Raw genomic sequence first — 23,676 nt, 5'->3', positions numbered from 1 at the left:
TAGTATTCATTTTTGTTGTTTCATTTATTTAGCAGGATTTTGTTGCTTCGCTGCTGAAAACGTGTTCCTTCTACAGGGTCTTTTTTTTAAAAACTGCCTTGGGTGCTCAATCCACACAGTAGGCCACTGCTTCTGTTCAACCGATGCCACAATGACAGAACAATGGAAACAGACACAATATGAACTCCGGCATGTAGTAACACGATACGCAACACGTGGTTTTCACACAAGCCCTGCCAAAACCAGAGATTTTTACCAGCCGAATGAATGCAGCGTTTGTGAACTGTGCAATGAACATTGTAAAGATATCATGCAGAAAACTGCAGGAAAAGATGAATGTTAATAATAAAACTAGGACTACAACAATGTGACCCAGTTTTGTATTTGCACACACTGGCAGTGGAGGAGGCAACAGTTATCAGCTGAGTATTGTTTACTTACGTTCGTCAGAGGGAGTCGGCACGACGTCTGAAAGGTTTATTTGTAGTGAAAGTGCTATGAACGAAGTAAACTTGACACGTCGAAGGAAAAAGACATACAAACGTTTATTGACAGGACTAAGACGAGAACGTATGGTAAACATGTTGGTTTTGGTGACCTGAACCGCTGTTGTTGATAAATGCAGGACATCTTATTAAAAGGATCATTATGCAAAAACGGGCACAGACAATGGGAAAAAGTCCTACATTTATCGATTGTCAGTTTGTTTTGTGCGAAAAACGTATCACAGTGTTGCATGAAAAACGAAATGTAGATTCCGATTGAAAAGAAATCGGGTTCGTGACGTTACAAAGACATTTCAAAATCGATAATGGAATTGGTGACAAAACCGAATAATGACTGGAGAACTCAAGTAAAATTTGAGGTAGGTCACATTGAAGATGATCTTATTCTTGTATAAAAAAATTTTAACGTCAGAAATGAACAGCTGAACATACAGTAAGGTCACCGAATATGAACAAAGAAGTCCTGAGTACAAATAACGGAAGGATATCTGAGAGTGCCGTATATACACTCCTGGAAATTGAAATAAGAACACCGTGAATTCATTGTCCCAGGAAGGGGAAACTTTATTGACACATTCCTGGGGTCAGATACATCACATGATCACACTGACACAACCACAGGCACATAGACACAGGCAACAGAGCATGCACAATGTCGGCACTAGTACAGTGTATATCCACCTTTCGCAGCAATGCAGGCTGCTATTCTCCCATGGAGACGATCGTAGAGATGCTGGATGTAGTCCTGTGGAACGGCTTGCCATGCCATTTCCACCTGGCGCCTCAGTTGGACCAGCGTTCGTGCTGGACGTGCAGACCGCGTGAGACGACGCTTCATCCAGTCCCAAACATGCTCAATGGGGGACAGATCCGGAGATCTTGCTGGCCAGGGTAGTTGACTTACACCTTCTAGAGCACGTTGAGTGGCACGGGATACATGCGGACGTGCATTGTCCTGTTGGAACAGCAAGTTCCCTTGCCGGTCTAGGAATGGTAGAACGATGGGTTCGATGACGGTTTGGATGTACCGTGCACTATTCAGTGTCCCCTCGACGATCACCAGTGGTGTACGGCCAGTGTAGGAGATCGCCCCCCACACCATGATGCCGGGTGTTGGCCCTGTGTGCCTCGGTCGTATGCAGTCCTGATTGTGGCGCTCACCTGCACGGCGCCAAACACGCATACGACCATCATTGGCACCAAGGCAGAAGCGACTCTCATCGCTGAAGACGACACGTCTCCATTCGTCCCTCCATTCACGCCTGTCGCGACACCACTGGAGGCGGGCTGCACGATGTTGGGGCGTGAGCGGAAGACGGCCTAACGGTGTGCGGGACCGTAGCCCAGCTTCATGGAGACGGTTGCGAATGGTCCTCGACCATACCCCAGGAGCAACAGTGTCCCTAATTTGCTGGGAAGTGGCGGTACGGTCCCCTACGGCACTGCGTAGGATCCTACGGTCTTGGCGTGCATCCGTGCGTCGCTGCGGTCCGGTCCCAGGTCGATGGGCACGTGCACCTTCCGCCGACCACTGGCGACAACATCGATGTACTGTGGAGACCTCACGCCCCACGTGTTGAGCAATTCGGCGGTACGTCCACCCGGCCTCCCGCATGCCCACTATACGCCCTCGCTCAAAGTCCGTCAACTGCACATACGGTTCACGTCCACGCTGTCGCGGCATGCTACCAGTGTTAAAGACTGCGATGGAGCTCCGTATGCCACGGCAAACTGGCTGACACTGACGGCGGCGGTGCACAAATGCTGCGCAGCTAGCGCCATTCGACGGCCAACACCGCGGTTCCTGGTGTGTCCGCTGTGCCGTGCGTGTGATCATTGCTTGTACAGCCCTCTCGCAGTGTCCGGAGCGAGTATGGTGGGTCTGACACACCGGAGTCAATGTGTTCTTTTTTCCATTTCCAGGAGTGTATCTTCAGAGTATCATTATAATAACGATTAGGGAAGTCGGGCGAAGTACTGAGGCATAAAAGCTGCCTTTTTTTTCGCGTAATGTCCGTGAATGAAACAGACGGGGAGGAGGTGATGGGGTACGTCAGTATCAGTGTCTCACTTACCATGTCGTACCTTGCGGAGCAAAATTATACAAATGTAAATGTAGAAAGAAAACATAAAAAAACAGATTATGATATTGCACACACTAGTCATTTCTCTTCTACATAACTTTACTTAAAATAAACATTTTAAAAAAATTCTCACCACGTCAGTAACAATTTCTGCAGCGGGATGCCGATGGTAGTAGTAAGCTGCTGCCGTGTGAATGAATGACTTCTCACTGTGCCCAGCTTCAGAACTGTGACAACTAGGGTGGCCCTGATGCAGGGACTGCGCTACCTGGAATTTCCAGGGCTCCAGACAAACCGCATTCCTTTGAGGCTCAGTCCAGCCATTGGTGGCAATATTGTCGCCAACGCTCGCTCTTCGGTGCCGTTTTCCCCTCGCGCACTACGCCACGCTGGCATAGCCGCAGTTTGAAAACGGGGTAGCTTTGAAATTTAAGATTGCATTATAATCGATTTTAAGGCCAGTTCTCCCGCTTCTTCTTTTTAGCTTCGTCAGTTTCCCGGGGGGGGGGGGGGGGGGGGGTTGAACCCCCAAACCATCCCCTATCCGCCGGCCGGGGTGGCCAAGCGGTTAAAGGCGCTACAGTCTGGAACCGCGCGACCGCTGCGGTCGCAGGTTCGAATCCTGCCTCGGGCGTGGATGTGTGTGATGTCCTTAGGTTAGTTAGGTTTAAGTAGTTCTAAGTTCTAGGGGACTGATGACCATAGAAGTTAAGTCCCATAGTGCTCAGAGCCATTTGAACCATCCCCTATCCCCCTTGGCTACGCCCATGCTTTACATGAATACCTGCCTGTCTCCATTTCACAGGGTAAGTATAAATCTTATACATTTCAAAATTATGCTTTGATATAGCAATGGGAATAGAAACAATAACAGATAATTCATCTTCAATCATTAAAGAGTGTGTGGTGGTTAACTTGTAGTAAGCATATAAATTGTAAGAGTTAACAGGGTAAATCATAGTATATGTTGCATCTAGCTTTCGTTCAATTGATAGTAGGATCTGTAAAAATTGTTCTGGATGTAGTAGTACACAGCTCAAACAATCATTTGAACTACTTTCTAAGACTGTTCTTAAGTGCATCAATTCTAGCATTTGATAAACTATCAGTAATCCTTAACAAAAGTGTTTAGATCTAAGTGTGCACTCACAGCATTTAATCCTTGTAATAGTTCTTGGATATTTACGTTCGTTTCATTACGAATTACGTGGAAATGTGAGATAAATTGCTTTACAATCTGTTCAATGAAAACTGTGTGGTTAGTAATGGTTCTTTGCATGTTCTTTGATACGATAATTTCATTAGAGAGGTTAGTTAAAGCTGTACTGGACTGTTGTTCAACAGCTAATATTTTGCCTTTAATTTCCAGTAGATGTGGACTAGTTAAAGTACAAAATACAGTATGAAGGATACTCCCTCCAAAATCAAACCAGGCACGTTTACACCAAATTAAAGTTTTGTGTGGCAAAAGCTTTAAAAAACAGTAAATCTCTTGCTCATAATTAGCAAATGTAGACTCTACCTGCATTTTGGCTGTGATCCAGTTATTGTACCAAGATGTACCCATTTCCAAAATTATATCATCTACATCTACATCTACATCTATACTCCGCGAGCCACCTTACGGTGTGTGGCGGAGGGTACTTATTGTACCACTATCTGATCCCCCCTTCCCTGTTCCATTCACGAATTGTGCGTGGGAAGAACGACTGCTTGTAAGTCTCCGTGTTTGCTCTAATTTCTCGGATCTTTTCGTTGTGATCATTACGCGAGATATATGTGGGCGGTAGTAATATGTTGCCCATCTCTTCCCGGAATGTGCTCTCTCGTAATTTCGATAATAAACCTCTCCGTATTGCGTAACGCCTTTCTTGAAGTGTCCGCCACTGGAGCTTGTTCAGCATCTCCGTAACGCTCTCGCGCTGACTAAATGTCCCCATGACGAATCGCGCTGCTTTTCGCTGGATCATGTCTATCTCTTCTATTAATCCAACCTGGTAAGGGTCCCATACTGATGAGCAATACTCAAGAATCGGACGAACAAGCGTTTTGTAAGCTACTTCTTTCGTCGATGAGTCACATTTTCTTAGAATTCTTCCTATGAATCTCAACCTGGCGCCTGCTTTTCCCACTATTTGTTTTATGTGATCATTCCACTTCAGATCGCTCCGGATAGTAACTCCTAAGTATTTTACGGTCGTTACCGCTTCCAATGATTTACCACCTATGGCATAATCGTACTGGAATGGATTTCTGCCCCTATGTATGCGCATTATATTACATTTATCTACGTTTAGGGAAAGCTGCCAGCTGTCGCACCATGCATTAATCCTCTGCAGGTCTTCCTGGAGTACGTACGAGTCTTCTGATGTTGCTACTTTCTTGTAGACAACCGTGTCATCTGCAAATAGCCTCACGGAGCTACCGATGTTGTCAACTAAGTCATTTATGTATATTGTAAACAATAAAGGTCCTATCACGCTTCCTTGCGGTACTCCCGAAATTACCTCTACATCTGCAGATTTTGAACCGTTAAGAATGACATGTTGAGTTCTTTCTTCTAGGAAATCCTGAATCCAATCACAAACCTGGTCCGATATTCCGTAAGCTCGTATTTTTTTCATTAAACGTAAGTGCGGAACCGTATCAAATGCCTTCCTGAAGTCCAGGAATACGGCATCAATCTGCTCGCCAGTGTCTACGGCACTGTGAATTTCTTGGGCAAATAGGGCGAGCTGAGTTTCACATGATCTCTGTTTGCGGAATCCATGTTGGTTATGATGAAGGAGATTTGTATTATCTAAGAACGTCATAATACGAGAACACAAAACATGTTCCATTATTCTACAACAGATTGACGTAAGCGAAATAGGCCTATAATTATTCGCATCTGATTTATGACCCTTCTTGAAAATGGGAACGACCTGCGCTTTCTTCCAGTCGCTAGGTACTTTACGTTCTTCCAGCGATCTACGATAAATTGCTGATAGAAAGGGGGCAAGTTCTTTAGCATAATCACTGTAGAATCTTAAGGGTATCTCGTCTGGTCCGGATGCTTTTCCGCTACTAAGTGATAGCAGTTGTTTTTCAATTCCGATATCGTTTATTTCAATATTTTCCATTTTGGCGTCCGTGCGACGGCTGAAGTCAGGGACCGTGTTACGATTTTCCGCAGTGAAACAGTTTCGGAACACTGAATTCAGTATTTCTGCCTTTCTTCGGTCGTCCTCTGTTTCGGTGCCATCGTGGTCAACGAGTGACTGAATAGGGGATTTAGATCCGCTTACCGATTTTACATATGACCAAAACTTTTTAGGGTTCTTGTTTAGATTGTTTGCCAATGTTTTATGTTCGAATTCGTTGAATGCTTCTCTCATTGCTCTCTTTACGCTCTTTTTCGCTTCGTTCAGCTTTTCCTTATCAGCTATGATTCGACTACTCTTAAACCTATGATGAAGCTTTCTTTGTTTCCGTAGTACCTTTCGTACATGATTGTTATACCACGGTGGATCTTTCCCCTCGCTTTGGACCTTAGTCGGTACGAACTTATCTAAGGCGTACTGGACGATGTTTCTGAATTTTTTCCATTTTTGTTCCACATCCTCTTCCTCAGAAATGAACGTTTGATGGTGGTCACTCAGATATTCTGCGATTTGTGCCCTATCACTCTTGTTAAGCAAATATATTTTCCTTCCTTTCTTGGCATTTCTTATTACACTTGTAGTCATTGATGCAACCACTGACTTATGATCACTGATACCCTCTTCTACATTCACGGAGTCGAAAAGTTCCGGTCTATTTGTTGCTATGAGGTCTAAAACGTTAGCTTCACGAGTTGGTTCTCTAACTATCTGCTCGAAGTAATTCTCGGACAAGGCAGTCAGGATAATGTCACAAGAGTCTCTGTCCCTGGCTCCAGTTCTGATTGTGTGACTATCCCATTCTATACCTGGTAGATTGAAGTCTCCCCCTATTACAATAGTATGATCACGAAACTTCTTCACGACGTTCTGCAGGTTCTCTCTGAGGCGCTCAACTACTACGGTTGCTGATGCAGGTGGTCTATAGAAGCATCCGACTATCATATCTGACCCACCTTTGATACTTAGCTTAACCCAGATTATTTCACATTCGCATTCGCTAATAACTTCACTGGATATTATTGAATTCTTTACTGCTATAAATACTCCTCCACCATTGGCGTTTATCCTATCCTTGCGGTATATATTCCATTCTGTGTCTAGGATTTCGTTACTGTTCACTTCCGGTTTTAACCAACTTTCCGTTCCTAATACTATATGCGCACTATTTCCTTCAATAAGAGATACTAATTCAGGAACCTTGCCCTGGATACTCCTGCAGTTTACCAATATTACGTTAACTTTTCCTGTTTTTGGTCTCTGAGGACGGACGTTCTTTATCAACGATGATAATGTCCTCTCTGGTAAGCCGTCAGGTATTTTATCGTTTCGCCCAAGGGGGGGTCCCTCTAACCTAAAAAACCCCCGTGTGCACGCCACACGTACTCTGCTACCCTAGTAGCTGCTTCCGGTGTGTAGTGCACGCCTGACCTGTCTAGGGGGGCCCTACAGTTCTCCACCCAATAACGGAGGTCGATGAATTTGCAACCATTATAGTCGCAGAGTCGTCTGAGCCTCTGGTTTAGACCCTCCACACGGCTCCAAACCAGAGGACCGCGATCGACTCTGGGCACTATGCTGCAGATATTAAGCTCAGCTTGCACTCCGCGTGCGATGCTGGTTGTCTTCACCAAATCAGCCAGCCGCCGGAAGGAACCAAGGATGGCCTCAGAACCCAAGCGGCAGGCGTCATTCGTTCCGACATGTGCTACTATCTGCAGCCGGTCACACCCAGTGCGTTCAATAGCTGCCGGAAGGGCCTCCTCCACATTACGGACGAGACCCCCCGGCAAGCACACCGAGTGCACACTGGCATTCTTCCCCGACCTACCCGCTATTTTCCTGAGGGGCTCCATAACCCGCCTAACGTTGGAGCTCCCTATAACTAATAGGCCCGCCCTCTGTGACTGTCGGGACCTTGCCGGAGAATCGGCCACTGGCCCAACAGGCGAGGCATCCTGTGGTGGCTCGGAAACGATGTCATCACCACTAGGAAGCACCCCGTACCTGTTGGAAAGGGGTAAGGCAGCTGCCACGCGGCCAGATCCCACCTTCGCCTTTCGGCCAGGCACGCGAGAGCCCACCACTGTCCGCCATTCACCCTGTTGTGATGGCTGACCGGTAAGATGCTCACTGCCGGAAGACGCAGCGACATCAGGGGTTCCATGTGATTCCAAGGCCACCGAAGTAGGCATAGGTCTCACCACAGTTGCCCCAACGCCACTACGAGCCGACGCCTGCGCCTCGAGCTCGATGAGCCTAACAGACAAAGCCTCCACCTGCCCCCGAAGAGTAGCCAATTCTCCTTGCGTCCGCTCACAACAACCACAGTCCCTACACATGACTATGTTTACCCTACCCAATACGGTGACAAATTCCCAAGATAATCTTCTGATGAGCTACTCTGATAATCAAGAAACACTCACTGAAATACGAGACGCGAAAACTACGCTAGGTTTTCCCAGAAAAACTATTTAAAAGCTAAGCGCAGCAAATAAGTACAAAAACGCTTTATACAAACAGTACTCGCTGCTGCTGGTGCTCTCGCTCTCGCTGTCACAAGACAACTGCTGATTCAAGTGACTAGTGGCAAACGGCCGCGAAACAAACAAATGACGGTTTTAGGGCGCTTTCTGTTCTAAACGATCAAGAAAACACTAAGAAATCTAACACGAAAACTACGTAAAGTTTTATCAAGAACTGTTAGTTACTATGCAGGGCAGATAAACACAAATAGAATCCCTTCCTTAGTGGAAGGTCGTAAACAAAATGCAAAATAAACGCTTTATACAAACAGTACTGTGCTGCTGCTGGTGCTCTCGCTCTCGCTGTCACAAGACAACTGCTGATTCAAGTGACTAGTGGCTAACGGCCGCGAAACAAACAAATGACGGTTTTAGGGCGCTTTCTGTTCTAAACGATCAAGAAAACACTAAGAAATCTAACACGAAAACTACGTAAAGTTTTATCAAGAACTGTTAGTTACTATGCAGAGCAGATAAACACAAATAGAATCCCTTCCTTAGTGGAAGGTCGTAAACAAAATGCAAAATAAACGCTTTATACAAACAGTACTCGCTGCTGCTGGTGCTCTCGCTCTCGCTGTCATTACCCTTAACAGAACGAATTAGATCAATTTGCTTCTTTACAGAATTTAACCTTTGCTGGATGTCACTCAGATTGTACTTGAGAACAAGTTTTACATTACTTGCTGAAACTACCGTGTCTGATCGTGGTTCAAACAAAACACCTGTCCTCTGTGGTACTATTACTACAGCATTAGTAGAATACGCTATTCTAACAAACATTAGAATAAAAATGAACATGGTTAATTAGTTCTAAATACTAGAGTTAACAATGAACATAAAATAAATGAGTTTCTTGTGGTAACCTGTGGAATAAAAGATTTAGTTTCACTGGTGCACTCGTGCAATAACATCAATACTAAATTTTCGCAACACATTCACATTAGCACATGGCTGAAATAAACACACGCATTGCACTCTCACACACTACACACGTTTAAGCAGATTGTAGGGGTGTCTTGTAACAGGATCGCTCGGAACGTGGCGATGCCTTGGCCTCGAAGTCTGGACTGCGACCTCGCGATTCTCGCTTCCTGGGTTTGAGAACAGCAGGTCTGCCTCTCGGTCGGTCCTCGTCGTCTTGCAATACTACAGGATATCTCCCCAGAAATGACTTTACACGACTGACATGAACGACAATCGAACGAAAGGGCAGTTGAAGCTTAAGAGTGACTGGCGACAACACCTCCAAGATTGGATATGGTCCTTTCCAAAACTTCTTAAACTTTTTGACTTGACTCTTCTTTAACACCACGTTGCTCAGATACACAAGATCTCCAGCTCGATACTGTGGCACTGCTGCTTGGCGGTCGTGTTGTCTTGCTTGCTAAAGAAAGGATTGATGATTTCGCTGTTTCACTCCCCTCCTTGCTTCCTTTAGCTTGCGTGCTAGATCCCTTACGTGTTCATTGCTGATTCCGGCAGTCGATCGTGCAAAGTCCAAGGGTGAATGCATTCTTCTTCCGTAGACGATTTCATATGGACTTAGGCCAGTTGAACTGTGCATTTTGGCATTGTAACAACTAATCAAGTATGGTAAACAGACATCCCAATGTCGTGTTTTCTGCTCACATAATGGCTAACCATTTTAATAATTGTTCTGTGGACTCGTTCGACTCTTCCATTTCCTTCAGGGTGTGCTGGTGTAGTCCTTAACTGAGTTATTTGCATGAGCTTACAAGTCTGTTTAAGTAATTCACTCATAAATTTCGTTCCTTGATCACTAATTATACTTAATGATGATCCAAACTTAAGAATCCATTCTTTTACAAAAACCTTATCTATAGTCTCAGCGTTCTGATCAGGTATTGGTATCATGAGAAGGTATCTAGAGAAATGATCTAACATTGACAATATGTACTTGTTCCCATCTTTAGTCTTAGGCAACGGTACTACGACATCTAGTCTTACTCGTTGAAATGGTTCACCTCTCTCTGGCAGTTCTTGCAATGGTGCTCTACTTTTTCCTACATTATTCCGTCTGTTACAGGAATCACATTGTGAAACAAACACGAAAACGTTAACTTTGCGGTTCGGCCATTAAAACATTTGAGCTATTTTAATGTTTGTTGCTGTTTTTACCGCAATGTCCTGATAATAAAGAATCGTGTTGCTCTCTCATGATTTGTTCTTTCATGCTTTCTGGAATAACTAGGCGGTTTCCTTTACTAGTGATTTTGTGCAATAATCCATCTATTTCGACAAAACGTTGATCATTTTTCCATAGTTTGCATTGTGGATCTTCTTCTTGAGCTGCCTTTAACTCTTCTTCTCGACTTATCGTAACACAAACATTGACTTTTATAGACTCATTGCATCAGCATTCACATGCTGTTTACCAGGCTGGTGAATAACCTTGAATTGGTACTGGTTCAAATGGCTCTGAGCACTATGGGACGTAACTTCGGAGGTCATCAGTCCCCTACGACTTAGAACTACTTAAACCTAACTAACCTAAGGACATCGCAGACATCCAAGCCCGATGCAGGATTCGAACCTGCGACCGTAGCGGTCGCGCGGTTCCAGACTGCAGCGCCTAGAACCGCTCGGCCACCCAGGCCGGCTGAATTGGTACTCACTCAGTCTTAATGCCCATCTTGTTTATCTGGAACTTGGATTCTTTAAGCTCAATAACCATTTAAGTGCCGCATGATCTGTAATAGCTGTAAATTCTCTTCCTGTTAAGAAACATCTGTTATGTGTTATACCAAAACCAAATCACAAAGCTCATTCTCAGTAGTGGTATAATTACATTCTGCTTTGTTTAATTGTCTGGAAGCACATGAGATTGGATGTTCATGACCAGCAACTTCTTCAGACAAGATTGCACCTATGGCAAAATTGGATGCATGTGTTGAAAGAATAACAGGTTTACTGAAATCCGGATAGGCTAACACTAGGGCTGTGGTTAGAGCAGTTTTAATTTCTTCCATTGCCTTTTTGGATTCTGTAGACCAATTAAATGTGACTCCTTTCTTCAGTAGCTGTGTCATTGGACGTGCTATTTTCCCATAAGCGGCTATAAATCGTCTGTAGAAATTTGACAATCCCAAGAATGATTGTAGTTGTTTCAAATTCTGTGGTTCAGGAAAATTCTTTACATCTTCAATTAATTTTGGATCAGGTCGAACACCTTCACTGGTTATAACGTGACCAATACAGTTAACTTAACTTTGTGCAAAATGACATTTATCTATTGATAAAGACAGGTTTGCGCTTCTTATACCCTCAAAAACAGCTTGTAGTCTCTCAGTATGCTGCTTCATGTTTTCACCAAAAATTATTACATCATCAAGGTAAACAAGTGCTTGTGTTGGGGTGAGCCCTCGTAAAACTGAATCCATCAGGCGTTGAAATGTAGCTGGAGCATTACGAAGTCCAAACGGCATACGAAGATACTTGTATACTCCTGTTGCCGTTACAAATGAAGTTTTTGCTTGATGATCTGGATGCACTGTTAACTGGTGATTACAACTTGTTAAATCACATACTGAAAAAATTCGACATCTGCCCAAGTAATCCAAGGTTTCCCCTAAATTTGGTAAGGGGTAAATGTCGGGTGTGGTCACAGCATTCAAAGATCGGTAATCAACACAGAAACGGATCTGTGGTTCTGCAGAAATTGATTTCTTCTTTACAATTACAACAAGCGAACACCACGGTGGGTCTGAAGGATCTTTTGGTTTTATAATTCCGACTTCTTATTGTTCTTTAACCATGTCTTCTACCAACTCTCTTTGAATGAATGCTATTCGGTAAGGTTTCTGTGTGATTGGGGCTGCATTCCCTGTATGAATACGATGCTGAGCTAAGTGAGTGACAGGTAAATTTGCAAGTTCTCAGAATAAATCTGCATACTCCAACAAAACAGGCGCTAAAATCTTCTGTTCATCAGCTGTCAAATGTTCTATCTTCTTCCAAATCTTGCGCTTCAGTTCATTATTAACTTAGTCTCCTCGTTGCAATGTTGCGGCACTGTTACAAAAATCTGTGTTTATAACTGCAGCATTTGTTACCTCATCTGAAATCTGTATTATGTCACTTACGGTCGACATTTCAGCAACATTCGTTCCTCGTGGCAAAACAACACTCTCATTGCTCTTATTCGTTATTGTAACCGGGACTTTATAGCGACATTCTGTCTCATCATTGTAGCGACACCTACACTTCCAGCAATATAACAATACATTGTATCCAGTAACTCGCTTTTCTCGGATCGCTCAATTAATAACAAAGTTCCTTCCTTGCGTCGGGGTGACTTAACTTCAACGTAGATTGTCTTTCCTGCTCCCTTGGGAATTTGCTGAGGCTGATCAATTTGAACATCGACTCAGGCGGTCTGAACTGATGCATAGTTTGGGCGGTCCATTCCCACGACGTCAGTATTGGTGCTCCTTTGAGTACGATCTGAAATACGATTTCCTAGGTTGTAGTTGCTTACAACCTAGCCTGATCTTTCTTTCTGCGACAAATATCTCTGCCTCGTTAGGGGACAAGAAATCTAATCCAAGTACACCGTCATAAAGCGTTTCGTTATTTGAAACTACTTGCACCCTTGCTGTGTATTTATCTTTATCTTTATTTTCATCTTTATCTTGGACTTGGCCAAGAATTAATTCTACGTCAACTTCTCCATAGTTACGCAGCTTTCCTCCGTTTAACCCTCGCACTTTTAATAGCGGTGGTTTCAAATTATCCCGTTTATCTATGCAACACCACATTAATAAGGTCTGTGCTCCAGTGTCAATAAGTAGTTTGATGTTTCTCCCACGATATACAGCACCTATCACGAAGTCATTTTCGGTCTGATTTTCGCTGGAACTAACAGGAATCAGTGTCTCTGGCTAGGGGCGTACGGAGTGGTGGCCCGTACGTCCCCGTACTCGTTTAAAGATCTGGCAGATTGTCTGTTGTTCGCATTACCTTCCTTTTTGTTTCGACAATCTCTCGAAACATGACTCTGCATCCCGCAATGATAGCAGATTCGATTCTCTTCACAATCTTTACGCTTGTGACCCAGCTTATTGCATCTGTAGGATTGTACTGTTGTGTTGAAAACTCTGCGTTCTTGTTTCTGCATCTCATTCGGTCGTCTTAGTGCTTCAACGAAACCAATAGCGGATTCTACTGCTTCCTGAAACGTTTTACATCGCGCCAATCGAACAGCTTTGCTTACTTCCTCTTCGTGCAGCCCATGAATGAATGTGTCCAAGGCTCTCTGGTCGGCTTCGAACAACTGAATGCGATTTTCATTTTCATCTTCTACTAACTCGTACGTTTGAGCGTTGATGTTTCGAATTCTTCCGGCAAACTGCTCGATAGATTCGCCTCGTCACATTTGCAAACTGTGAAGCTGCTCTCTGTAAAATCTGATCGCGTTTTTACGTTTAAACCTCTGAACAACAATCATTCTAAACTCACTGTAATCTTCTGTTTCCACGCAACTAGGCTCCGCACTTATGAAATCTTGTGCTGCCCCCTGAATTCTTAATTTAGCAACCACTAACTTATCGGAATCTGTCCATGATTCTAACAGGGCGGCACCTTCAAGTTTACGAAAAAACAACTTCACATCATCTTCGGGTTTCCCACTTAACACTGGTACTGATGGCAATAATGAAAAATTCTTTATTGTAGTTGTACCTGTACTGCATGAATTATCATTTGCCAAGTCTTTCGGAATGTTACACTCGCTTCTTTTTGCTTTTAACTGCCGAATCTCTTCTTGCAGTTCATTAATAACAGTTTGTAGATCGACAACGCTACTCTGACTGGATCGCAACATTTTGTCTAATTTAAGGCCAATGAGTCACTCAAATGTAAAATAAAAATTCATCACTGCCTTTCGTATTCTAGCCAAACTGGAGTAGACGAACCTGAAATCCAGCGTTGGATGTCCCCACGTAGACGGAAGATGTTCATGCTGCTGCTGCTCGAAGTTCATGTTGTGCTGCACCTCTTCACGACTGTAGATTTTCCATAACTATCCCACTTCTGACACCACTTCTATAAGGGAATGGTTTGTTTGTGTTGTTGCCCCAGATGATGATTACAGGAATATTTTGTCAGCATTTGTAAGCTGTGGGTCCTTGAGGTACGGCAATACGCGAACACGAGAAGTAAGTTTAAACAGTTTTATCAACAAAGGCGGATTGTAAAACACGCTCGCTACGCGCACCCATGATCACTGTGTCTTCCATCCTAACACCGGCTAATTACGGTCGTATCGAAAGGCTCCATGGTGAGCTAAGAAAAGAGAGATATTCGCGCCGGAGGCCGCGCTGGTTAATATTGCGCGCTGCGGATGGCGGCCAGTGCCGTACTCGCGTCGCAGTGCGGCCTGACGCGCGTCTACTGACCAAGCAAATTGTCATCATTCCAGACAGGTCGGCTGGCGAGCGCGTGTTACGTACCGTACAGCTGCGCGCAATCCGCAGACCCTTACACTTAAAATCTTCGATGTACAACCGCCAGTTTTACTAATGTTGAAGGCATATATATAATTAATAATTTTAAATTTTATAGAAACTCGTATGTGCATATTTTATTGATGCTCTCGGCTGAAGAGCAGCCATGTATCATGCTGTCAGCCCATCTTCGTCCTGGCGGGCGAGGGAATGAAATAACGACGAATATAATGAATTTCCTTGAGACAGAGAAGTTGCTGTCCATGCATCAGCACGGCTTTAGAAAGCATCGCTCCTGCGAAACGCAACTCACCCTTTTTTCACATGATATCTTGCGAACCATGGATGAAGGGTATCAGACGGATGCCATATTCCTTGACTTCCGGAAAGCGTTTGACTCGGTGCCCCACTGCAGAATCCTAACTAAGGTACGAGCATACGAGATTGGTTCCTAAGTATGTAAGTGGCTCGAAGACTTCTTAAGTAATAGAACCCAGTACATTGTCCTCGATGTTGAGTGTTGATCGTAGGTGAGGGTATCATGTGGAGTGCCCCAGGGAAGTGTGGTAGGTCCGCTGTTATTTTCTATCTACATAAATGATCTTTTGGATAGGGCGAATAGCAATGTGCGGCTGTTTGCTGATGATGCTGTGGTGTACGGGAAGGTGTCGTCGTTGAGTGACTGTAGGAGGATACAAGATGACCTGGACAGGATTTGTGATTGGTGTAAAGAATATAGATAAATGTAAATTAATGCAGATGAAAAGGAAAAAGAATCCCGTAATGTTTGAATACTCCAGTAGTAGTGTAGCGCTTGACACAGTCACGTCGATTTGGGCGTAACATTGCAGAGCGATATGAAGTGGGACAAGCATGTAATGGCAGTTGTGGGGAAGGCGGGTAGTCGTCTTCGGTTCATTGGTAGAATTTTGGGAAGACGTGGTTCATCTGTAAAGGAGACCGATTACAAAACACTAACACGACCTATTCTTGAGTACTGCTAGAGCGTTTGGAATCCCTATCAGGTCGGATTGAGCGAGGACATAGAAGCAATTCAGAGGTGGGCAGCTAGATTTGTTAGTGGTAGGTTTGATCATCACGCGAGTGTTACAGAATTGCTTCACGACCTCGGGTGGGAGTCTCTAGAGGAAAGGAGGCGTTCTTTTCGTGAATCGCTACTGAGGAAATTTGAGAACCAGTGACTGCAGTACAATTTTACTGCCGTCAACTTACATTTCGCGGAAAGACAATAAAGATAAGATAAGAGAGATTAGGGCTCGTACAGAGGCATATAGGCAGTCATTTTTCCCTCGTTCTGTTTGGGAGTGGAACAGGGAGAGAAGATGCTAGTTGTGGTACGAGGTACCCTCCGCCACGAGCCGTATGGTGGATTGCGGAGTGTGTATGTAGATATAGATAAAGTTTCCTATCTACTATAATGGTACTTACTTGAGTTAATACTAAAAGCTTATTATTTTTGCTCCACACCATTCGAAACTTTCGATGCTAAGCTTGCCTGATGCCTGCTAATTGGCTCTTGCATTTCGTCACAAAGTGTATTACCTATTCTGTGCCTTGCAGTATTTATTTTATGAATATCTTTGAGATTCTGCAATACCCAGTTCCAATATATATCGATATAGATATTTTCACAAATTCTTTTCTAAGTCACTGCATCAGTCTTAGGTGTTTGCTGAGTTAATTAGTTTAGTGTTCGTTGACAGTCTACGAGCCATGTAGGTCCCTTGTTATAAGGAAGTCAGCCACTGCATAGCAGTATAGTACTTTGGAGTGTTAAGACGAAACTGGCTGGAGAGTTTTTTAGAAGTCAAATTCTATTCTGATGAATTTCCCTTTTCTTTGATGGACAGCCATGTTGCTGGACAGTATTTACCATGCACAAGATGCCTGGTAACATCAGTCGAATTTATATTGAGTGCTAAAATATGTTTCTCATGGGAGGTTAGCTGAGTTTGTTTACTAGTACTGCTCCATGCTCTAGTATACGGTCGCATGCTAATGCACAGTGCAATAAGTCATAAGAGGTTGTGAAGTCATAATTACTTGTAGAATGGTTATTGAATCATTTATAACTTCATTTGATTCCGTTCTATCTTAAGTTTTCAATGTTAACTGTTCAAGGAGTATAAGGTTACTTTTATAATGGTGGTTTTGGATTACATGTCCATAAAAGTTATCTTGGTTCTGTAACAAGAAGTATGGGTTGGATTACCACAACCAGATTTAAATTGCGTCAGTTGCTCTTCTCTATCCACAGTGTTCAACCCTGAGGTTAGTTTGCAGCAGTGCGCCATTGACCTGTTCTGTCTGCCATCCTCTTCATTTCTGCGTATGTAGTGAATCACACATAATTCATACACTGAGGTGACAAGAGTCATGGAATACCTCCTAATACCGTGTCGGACCTCCTTTTGCCATGAACAGTGAAGCGACTCGACGTGGCATGGACTCACCAAGTCGTTGGAAGTCCCCTGCAGAAATATTGAGCCATGTTGCCTCTGTAGCCGCCCATGATTGCGAAAGTGTTGCCGGTGCAAGATTTTGTGCGCGAACTGAGCTTTCGCTTATGTTCGATGGGATTCAAGTCGTGCGATCTGGGTCGCTAAATCATTCGCCCAAACTGTACATAATCTCCTTCAAACCAATCGCGAACGCCACGCGGGGTAGCCGAGTGGTCTTGGGTGCCTTGTCTCGGATCGCGTGGCTTTCCCCCATCGGAGGTTCGAGTCCTCCCTCGGGCATGGGTGTGTGTGTTGTTCCTAGCGTAAGTGAGATTAAGTAGTGCGTAAGCTTAGGGACCGATGACCTCAGCAGTTTGGTCCCATTAGACCTTACGACAAATTTCCAGTTTTCCAATCGCGAACAATTGCTGCACGGTGGTATGGCGCACTGTCATGGGAAATGAAGCCCATGAATGGCTGCAAATGGTATCCAAGTCGCCGAACATAACCATTTGCAGTGAATGATCGGTTCAATTGAACCAGAAGACCCAGTCCATTCCATGTAAACGCAACCTACACCAGCTTGCATTGTCTTGTTGACAACTTGCGTCTATGGTTTCGTGGGATCTGTGCCACCCTCGTACCCTCTCATCCACTCTTACCAACAGAAATCGGGACTCATCTGACCAGGCCACGGTTTTACAGTCGTTTATGGTCCAACCGAGGTCACGAGCCCAGGAGAGACACTGCACGCCATGTCGTGCTGTTGGCAAAGGCACTCGCGTCAGTCGTCTGCTGTCTTAGCAAATTAACGCCATATTTCGCCGCACTGTCCTAACGGACATGTTTGTTGTACACCTTACATTGATTTCTGTGGTTATTTCACACAGTGTTGCTTGTGAGTTAGTACTGACGACTCTACGCAAACGCCGCTGCTCTCTGTCGTTAAGCGAACGTCGTCGGCCACTGTGTTGACCGTGGTCAGAGGTAACGCCTGAAATTTGATATTCTCGGCACACTTTTTACTCTGTGGATCTCGGAATATTGAATTTCCTAATGGTTTCTGAAATGGAATGCCTTATGCTTGAAGCTCCAACTACTATTCCGTGTTGAAAGTCTATTAATTCTCATCGTGCGGCCATAATCACGTCAGAAGCATTTCCTCATGAATCATTAGAGTATAAATGACAACTCCGCTAATGCACTGCCATCAGTGTATGTGGATGTCGTTATCCGATTGCTTTCGTCACCTCAGTGTAATCTGCTGCACCTGTGACATCCTTGGTCGTTCCCGATGATTTCTTCTCTCAATAGCTCCTTCTACTGTTGTTTCAAAGACGTTATTGCGCCTCAAAAGTGTCCTACGAGTTTGTCTCTTCTTCTTTGGATGTGCCTCCACAGAGATTTGGTTTCCTATACTTTTCTCAGCACCTCTTCATTGGTAACTCTGTCTTTCCAGCTGATCTTTACCATACTTCTGTAGCACCAAATCTCCACTGCTTCCAGCCGTCTTCGCTGTGTTTTCCCTATCGTCCAAGTTTCGCACCCACATAGAGCCTCACTCCAAACAAATGCTTCTAAATCCATTTCCTATGTTCTTGTTGGTAAGTGAGTTCCTACATAAATTAAATGGAATTTCATCCTATTGTATTCTGCTCACAATTTCTTTCTGTCTTCTACCATCCCTTGTAATCCTGCTTCCCAAATGGGTAAATTCCTCTACCATTTGTAGCTCCTCTCTTCCAATTGTTATTCTTAAAGGCTCTTATTCTTCTTCAGCGCTACATCCCATTAATTTAGCCTTTCGCTTGTTTATTCTCACACCATACTAATTAGAGAAAATCCTTTCCATTTTGCTAAGGACCTTCTCTAGATCTTCTTTTGTCTGCGTAACGCAGCATATCTACCTTTCGCCAGTTAACCTTGATCCACATTTCTGCAGTTTCATTGCTCTATAGCTTCCTGAATGTAAACATTGAATATAAGAGGAGAGAGAGCACACCCTTGTCTAATTTTTGCTTCTTGTTCCTGATAAAAATTCCTAATCTCAGCCATTTCGTTCTTATGGTAGCTGTATATCAGCCGCATATCTTCGTATTTTAGACCAGATTTCTTCAGCACCCTCAACATCTCTTGCCAGGTAACATTATCAAGTGCCTTTTGCAAATCTACTAAGGCAATATAAGTTGGTTTTGATTTTATCCATACTGGATCAGAGGTCGTGGTTGTCTATTTCAATGTTAAAAAATATATCGGCTCAACCACTTGTTTATAGTGCTTTACACTATAAACAAGTGGTTGAGCCGATATATTTTTTAACATTTTAACATAAGTTGGTTTATTTTTATGTATTGGCTTTTCGATAAAAAGCTTCAATACCAGAATCGCCTCTTGTTCCTAATTCCCGTCTGAACTCAAATCTGATCCGCCTTTTCTCCAACTCTCCTCGGAATTATCTTTATGAGAATTTTTGACGCCAGAGATATAAGGCTAAAGGTTCGATATTTTGTAGCTGCCGCCTTCTTCGGAACAGGAAACATGATGCATTTCTGGAAGTCGACTGGTATCTCTCTTGTGTTATAGATTGACTCAATCAGTTCCAGTAACATCATTTTCAAGTAGTCACCAACATTCTTGATTAGTTATGTAGGAATGTCATCAGTACCCATTGTTTTGTTTTCCCGTTGATCTTTAAGAGCTTTCTGAAATTCCTCTTGCAGAATGCCGTCTCCCTTGCCATCTCCGACTGCTTCCTCTTCTTTTCCCGTTACATCCTCCGATAAAGGCGTTCCGTCTACAGTTCCTCAATGTATTCTTTCCATCCCTTCACCATATCTTTACCAAACAGCATTTTCCGGCTTTGTCTTCTGCTGCACACTAGTTTGTTTTTCGTTTGTTAAAAAATTTATTTGCTCTTCTGCAGGCTATAACAGTTGTTTCATTTCACTCTTAAAAGTAAATATATCAGTCACTGAAATCAAGAACTACGAACTCGTTCACCAGAAACGTCTTCTTCTGCTTACAAACTTTATTGAAATGTGCCACATTGCTAAGGCGTCCTCTTGTCTTACTGTGAAATTCAAGGATGCTCCGTCTAGTCACTGTCATGAATCAGGATTCAACTAAAGAAGGGACACTGATCGTTATTATTGACAACTACTCCAACCTCTTTGCGTACTAGTTGTTTTTAAGGAACTGATTAAGGTAAGACTACGTCTGATCTTGCGTCACTAGAAGCTGATATGAATCATGTGTTAGCACTGTATCGCTGAACTGTTATAATTTGTCCGACAGACTTTAAGCTTCCACTGAATGATCTTTCAGCTAGCTAACTATTTGTCCAATACTGTATTTAGGTACACACAAACGGGGATACAGCCTTATTGCACAGCTGGGTCCTACAAGCAGAAGGCTTACACACATTCACAATAACTTGTTGCTTTTGCTAAACTATTCATTTATGTACTACGTACTACTCTGGGGTATGCTGCTCGTTTTCTCTTTCAGTTGCGTTGGATTTACAGAGTGACAATTATTGAACTACATGAAAAGAAACGTAAATTAGTTACAAACTACGGCGTGCACACACTTTATTCAACATGTAATCGTCACTATAGATATTCGGATTTAAGTTATTGGCATCATTGGCGATGATGTGGCGCAGACGAATAGCGAAATTCTGCATGACCCGCTGAAGTGTCGGAGCATCAATCCTATCGATGACGTCCTGAATGACTGTTTTCGGCTCAGCAATGATTTTGGGGTTATTGCTGTACACCTCGTCTTTAAAACAGCCCCACGAAAAGGAGTCGCATGTGTTCAGATTCGCAGAATATGGCGGCCAATGGAGACCAATGCCAGTGGCCTCTAGTTACCCCTGAGCCAGAATGTGATCCCAAAGTGCTCCTCCAGGACATCAAACACTCTCCTGCTTCGATGGGGTCGAACTCTCATCTTGCATGAACCACATCTTGTCAAATTCAGGGTCACTTGGGATAATGGGAATGTAATCATCTTCCAAAACCTTCACGTACCGTTAGGTAGTCATCGTGGCTGGTTCAAATGGCTCTGAGCACTATGGGACTTAACAGCTATGGTCATCAGTCCCCTAGAACTTAGAACTACTTAAACCTAACTAACCTAAGGACATCACACAACACCCAGCCATCACGAGGCAGAGAAAATCCCTGACCCCGCCGGGAATCGAACCCGGGAACCCGGGCGTGGGAAGGGTAGTCATCGTGCCATCAAGGAGTGTCGCATCGATTATTCCGTGACTAGACATAGCACACCACGCAGTCAATCGCGAAATGTGGATTCTCAATCCGCCAAATGCCCCAAGTTTGCTTATTGAAGAACCCATCAAAGTGAAAGGGCTTCGTCGCTAAACCAAACCATACATGTGCATACTAATTCCCATCATGCCCCGCGGCCAACAGTGCAGTTGGAACGTCCTAAGGCAAACTGTTCAGAAGTTGTGACGATTTTATTTCTTGTAGTTCAATAATTGTCACCATGTATGAAAGTGTGTTCCATGTGATAATTCCATAGATTTTTTCACGTCAAATAGTACTGTAAATTTACTGTTGAGGCATCATATTTTGCACTCTATCACTAAAAATACCATGTCTATGAGAATAGCCGATGCTTCTTTACAAACAAACATGCACACTTTTTAATTTTTTATATCTTATAATATTATGAAACAGTCGACTACTTAGTATCGCTACCGATACCATAGGTATCAAAACAAAACTATCTGTAGTCTATGGTATCCATTTACATCCATAATAACACATGAGAATATGAACTGCCTACAATATGGATAGCGATACAAATATACTCATGTTCAGAAAAAGCAGAACACCTTGAACGACTAGAGATAGGACGTTCATATTCACAGGACATGTACATTAGTATGTTCTGCAGGGACGATTAGCATTTGAACTATGTCGGCCAGCGGGTTCAAAGTTAACATCGATATCGCGGCGTAACACCACCTTCCGGTACAATGTATCTCCGACTCTCGTTGTCGCCACATACCGAAGGTAATGGATCAGTGTGGCTTGAGCAGCCGTGCAGGATGCCTCGCAGATGTATGCGCGAACCCTACCGCCAAATCAGTGAGTTTGAAAGAGGGAGTATTATTGACATGGGAGAATGTGATACATCCATCCGAGAAACTACTGCTCGTGGAGGACGAAGTGTTTCAGCAGTGCAATGGGTGTGTGCAGAATGGTTCACGAAAGGCCGTAGAACACGACGAGATGGGTGAGGTCGCACCACCCAGACCACCTCCAGAGAAGATCGACACCTCATCTGAATGGCATTGCAGGGCAGATCTGCGTCCTCATCGGCCCTGGCGCAACAGTGGAACGGTGTAACACATCGTACACTATCAGAGGTTTATTACGGCATGAGTTACGTGCGCGTCGTCCACTTCTCTGCCTACCTTTGACGAATGTGCAGAAACATTCTAGACAACAATGGTGTATGGAACGACGTCACTGGGGACAGAATCGGCATCAGATAGGTTTTCGGACGAATCCAGGTCCTGTTTGTTTGAAAATGATGGCCGAATTTCGGTTCGCCACATACAGGGGGAGCGGAATCACACTGACTGCATTAGCACAAGACATGCAGGACCAGCTCAAGGCCTTATGGTGTTGGATGTTGTTCCGTACAACCAAAAATCACAGTTAGTGCGTGTCCAGGGCACTGTAACCTTTGTGACCTACGTAAATGACATCCTGCAACCCATAGCCATACCCTTTCTTCACAACACCCCAAACGCCATTATTCAGCAAGACAATGCACGACCGCATACTACTGCACGAACACGTGCCCTCTTGGTGTCACAGGATGTCAGTGTTTTGCCCTGGCCCTCCAGATCACCAGACTTGTCGCCAATTGAAAATGTGTGAGACATGGTGAAACGGCAGGTGCAGCGCTGTGACCCAGTGCCAATCACCACAGATGAACTTTGTAACCAGGTGAATACAGCATGGATAGCTTTATCACAGGACGCGTCGATGCTATCATGCATGGGACAAGTTATCAGGGCCGAAGGAGGACCCTGTGCCTACTTGGCAACGGAACACATGCTGAACCGAGGTGAATGAAATGCCAATAATTTCTGCAGAACATACTAATGTACATGTCCTGTGAATATGAACATCCTGTCTCTAGTTGTTCAGGATGTTCTATTTCTTCTGAACACGAATGTATTTAACTGAAGTAACTGTTCTATCAATAGGCCTCACAAGAATGAATATACACAGACTAGTCACATTAATGTGACCATCATCTATGTTCAGCGTCAACGGGCAGTAACCACTCACAGACGGCAGGTGGCAGCACTAGCAATGGGGGGTATATACAGCACGTCGGGGGATGCAGAAAACACTGCAGTCGTTGTCGTAATGCGGAAAAGGAGTGATTTATCTCGTGACCAAAAGTGCATGGTCATTGGCTTTGGGGCAAGTCTGGAAG

The sequence above is a fragment of the Schistocerca cancellata genome, chromosome 4, assembly GCF_023864275.1.
Source record: "Schistocerca cancellata isolate TAMUIC-IGC-003103 chromosome 4, iqSchCanc2.1, whole genome shotgun sequence".
In the NCBI taxonomy this organism is placed as follows: domain Eukaryota; kingdom Metazoa; phylum Arthropoda; class Insecta; order Orthoptera; family Acrididae; genus Schistocerca; species Schistocerca cancellata.
The sequence above is the reverse complement of the archived record's forward strand: the minus strand, read 5'-3'. Positions refer to the sequence as shown.